This window comes from Vigna umbellata, chromosome 9 (assembly GCF_029865625.1).
Source record: "Vigna umbellata cultivar VRB3 chromosome 9, Vumbellata_1.0, whole genome shotgun sequence".
NCBI lineage: Eukaryota > Viridiplantae > Streptophyta > Magnoliopsida > Fabales > Fabaceae > Vigna > Vigna umbellata.
In genome coordinates this window covers 22,195,281-22,200,315 of record NC_142173.1, presented here as the reverse complement: position 1 = coordinate 22,200,315, position 5,035 = coordinate 22,195,281, and positions in this window count along the sequence as shown.

The window sequence follows — 5,035 nt, the reverse complement described above, 5'->3', positions numbered from 1 at the left end:
AAAATTTTATAATTCTTACACTCTCAAATATATAGTGTTCTAAGATACTATATATTAATAAATTATGAAATTGTTTAACATATAAATTTTTTTAATTAGTGACTTCTAACTTTTTCTCTAGGAGAAGTCAAACAATCAAAACCTAAATTTTTGCATGAGATTTTATATAAATATTGAAAACATATAGTATGATTTTCCCTTTTATCGTTAAACCTAATTAATGTCAGTGAAACAATTATAAGTGATTCTCAACTTCCCAAGTTTCTATAATAAGGTTTTTGAAGTTTTGGCAAAATTATGTCTAAGATTTCTCTTCTATCAGAATATAAATAACACATAATATTGTGTTTAAAAAATAAATATAGCATGCCTTTTTAGTTAGTGAAAGTATCTTTTCAAGCTTATTTTCTTCGGTTTTTCGTTTTACATGGTTTTTTCATTAACCTGAAGTATTTTTTTTCTTATCTTCTATTTTCAACTCATTTATATAATATTTTTTCTTCCATTTACCTAATCATCTGAAATTTCCCCCTCATTTAAATGATTTTTCATTCTAAATTTTCCTTTTCAAAACTATTCATGCTTTCATTAGAATTAAAAAAAATGGTTGATTGACATGTTTTTTTTGTGAAACTAGCTTTTATTAATACTCGTTTCAGTCATTTTATGAGATATTTTCACTATTTTTCTACTTATTTTAATATTGTTTTCCTACTTGTTTGGATTGCGAAATGCTTTTAAGTATAGTATGTATATACTTAGCATAAATATTTCCTTTTTACACGTAAAATAGTTCTTAAATAACAATGTGTAGTATGGAACATTAATCTCAACAAAGTAACACTTAGCTAAAAACTGTAATGGAGAGAATGACATTATTGTAAATTAGTACATTGGATAAACATGGAAAAACTGGAAAAGTAGTTTGAATTTGTGATTGATAAGACAGAGTTATCCACAAAGTAACACTTGACAGAACAACATTGGTTGAGGGAACAAAATATATTTCCTGTTCTCAATCACCAATAGCACAGTACCCCACCATTACACCAAACAAAAACTAGACAATTGCCAGATCATGTGACATTAACCAAAGTTATAAAAATCATGTGCCAACAAATTAAATAATTATAAGTTAAAAAACAAATTAACCATCATAATATTATTATTATTGTTCTTAAAACTGCCCTTAAAGGCAGTAATGATATCTACACCCGGAATGAATTGTTCATAATAGAAACCAACTAATTCTTTTTGCTTAATCATAAATAAAAGCATAATCATGCACATATGTTTGCATATCACATGCAAATGTATCACTGAACCAATTATTTGGAGTTGTTTACTCTTTCATTTAATATTGTAAAGTTAAAGTTTTATATTTGTAGCTAAATCTACTTCGTTAGAACTGCCAACACAAGGCAAACTTCAATAATTGAGTAAAAGCAAATTAATAGTTAATATTGGTCACATACATAACACGATAATTATAATTATATAAAAGAGGTGACCCTCCTGAATTTAAGATTATTGCATTTCAAATCGATGGAGTGTCCCAGGAAACATATACAGGACAAACCAATTCCTTAACTTATAATACACCAAGCTGTCCCTTCATGCAAAAAAGGCTGCAGTATTATTGAGTACAAATTAAATAAATACGTACAAAACAAACAAAAAAAAAGCTTTCCATGCATGCATGTAGATCAATTAATATATTCCTATTAACAATAAGATAGCTAATTATTTTGTATGCCCCTTTTGCGGTTAAACCCAACTTTTCCCTTTTCCTTTTTCTTACTGTTCTTTTATTCAAATGTGTCAAAACTTTCAAATATTGTCAAAAGTTAAACACAGAAAAAGTGAAAGTCTAACGTTGTAGCATCATGAATAAAGCAATGTTGGGGAACTAATTACTCACCCGCGTGAGTATTTTGACGATAAGTGCATTCCCGATTTTGTTTGCATAATGATTCGAGAGACAGAAAACACTGTCAACAAGAGTTGATATTGTTTGACGCAGTGTTAGAATGAACGCACGTTTTTTTCCTTAAAATTCTATGTTTAGGTGTAGCACAGCAATTTGATGCATTGATGTTAGACATGAAAAACTAAAGGGTTTCTATTTATTTTTTAAAATATTTTCGAATAAACCATAATCATAGGCACAACAATTTGATACCTATAATATTAATATTCTTTGAGTCATTACTCTTTATTTGGAACCTCTGATCAAATTTTCAAAGGCTAAAGTCCCCATTGGCAGTGATATCCCACCAGATGCTAGGTGAGGTTTTACATTTTCCCTTTTCCCTTGGTTTCGTGTTTGTTGCAGCAAAGAATGTGCTTTACTACATGGAGAATTATTTTAATTCCCATAATTTACATGTTAGGCATCGTAAAGTCATGGTCTTTAATGGTGTAAATATAGCTCAATTGCTCATCATTCTTAAATAATGTAAGAATTAAAAAATAAAGCTTAACTCATATTTATAAAAATAGTTGGTAAGATGAAATTTATATTTACTTACCTAATGTAAAATTTTATATATATATATATATATATATATATATATATATATATATATATATATTTATATATATATATATATATATATATATATATATATATATATATATATATATATATATATATATAATCGAGTATAAACCGTTCGTAATACTTATTAAGAACTTCAATAAGATACTCTAATGTTTAAGTGTTTGGTCTTAAAGAGTATAATAAATATATATAGTTCAAAAGTATTAAATGTTTCACCTACATGTTTTACTTATAGTGTTTATGGTGAACTTCTACCTTTTAGGAGGCCAAATTACAATCCAAAGGTACTTTAATTATGTCTATTACAATAATTCACGAATTAGTCTTGTAATCCTTCTTTTCGATTTTTCGATTACCGGTTTAACTTTTTAGTCTGTATGAATAGTTTTCGATATAGAAAAAATATAATTTTCGATATAGAAATAATATAATCTTAATTTAAACTCTCAATTAATAACTTCAATTTAAATATTCACTCAGCGATGTACATCTTACGCCAAATTTAAAATATATGATTAAGTGTAGGTCTCATCTTACAAGATTTTATAAGATTGAGTTAAACTAAATATATTTCTTATAATATAGTATGAAAGTCACAAAATTTATTATTTATTGTTTATTGGGTTTATCATATTATCCACTATTAGAGTGTTGTAATAATTTTTATAAGCCCAATGTTAAAAATTGTACCAAATTCAGAAAATGTTATAACATACAAGAAATATAAGACAATAATTATTACTACGATAAATTTTAATATCATGTTAAGAAGTAAATTTAAATCTAACTCAATCCCACAAAACTTATTTGTGAGGTGAGATTTGCATTCACTTATATACTCTAAATTGATTTTATTTTTCGTCGATGTGAAATTGTCAACACATATCCTTTTCTTTCTTTTCATTACACTACACATTTGCTATCCGTAACTGTATTCTTTTGCCAATTATCCTTCACTGTAACAACACTCATTAAAATCTAGGTCTATAGGAAGTGTCAGGAATGATTAACGACAAGAAGACTAAGAATATAGTGAAATTAAGGTGCATTCAGCCTTACCAAAAGAAAAAAGAAAATTTTCATATTCCTATATCTAATTAATTTTGTCTTTTTTAGGCTTTGAAGCTTATGTAACTACTACAAGAAAATTCTTAAATAATGACCAATTTTAGTGTCTAAAAATAATTAGTCGTGATTTAAATATCAATTTATAAATTAAATATTATTGATAACTAGAATAATTTTTATTATAAATTGGTCACTAAGATTAATTATTAAGGTTTTAGATATAAAATAAATTTGTTTCTAAATTAGTAAAAATTAGAAAACTAATCTTTCAACGTATTTTTTATCACTAAAATTAGTTACTAAAATTTTCTTATACCGAACATTGATGCATGAGATAGTATGTTAAATCGCTATTAACTAACCAAAAGACATGTCGTTTTGTCTATTAAATACATCATTTGAACTTTGCTTGTGAGTATAACGTTTCATTTAGATATTTCTGATATATATATATATATATATATATATATATATATATATATATATATATATATATATATATATATATATATATATATATATATATATATATATATATATATATGTATAAACGTTTTCCTAAGCAATTATCCGAGTTTTTCAAAAAGAATTATATTATTGGATAAATGAGCTTTTTAAGTTAATATTATGAAACTCAAATTAATGTAAGAAAGAAAAAAAAATGATTTTACTTTTAGCCAGAATAGTATTAAAGCAATATCTATTAAGTCAATATTACTTTCAAGATAAAATTTTGATACGTTATGGGATTATTAAGCTATAACTATTTGCTTGTATGTTGTGATTGAGGAAGATCTGATGAGGCATAAAAAGTTTTGATGAATATTAGGGCTGGCTTGAACTTATGCAAAAGGATGCATATACCATTTACATTATTCGTTTAGTAAAATGATATCCATTGTTTATTTTTATTATGTGCCTATCTTTAACAAAATACATTTACATTTTAAAATATTCATATATAATTAAGATAATTTTTTCTATAGTTACAAAATGCCAGGATCCCAGAGAAACCAACCCAAAATATATATAAAAACATTAACTCCTATTTCCTCAATTAAAAACATATATACCATAAAAGGCACTTGAATTCAACTGTGATTATTTCATCAAAATAGCTTTTGATGCCTAAAATTAATCACATATTTTCTTAATATGTGAATTTTAAATGGTGTAAAACTTCAACTTTTCTAAAAACTAAAAAAAAAACACTTTTTAAAGACTTGTTTATTAGTACAAAATTGTGTTGATATATTACCTAAAAATCTTAATGATAATTTTTAATCGGATATTTTCTCCTAATCGTAATTTTTTCCTCCATAAAACTCGAATTTAAGATCTTGTTAAAAGAACTAAATCTAGTTTTATTCACATCAACTACTTAGTTGTTAAAACTAAAATTTC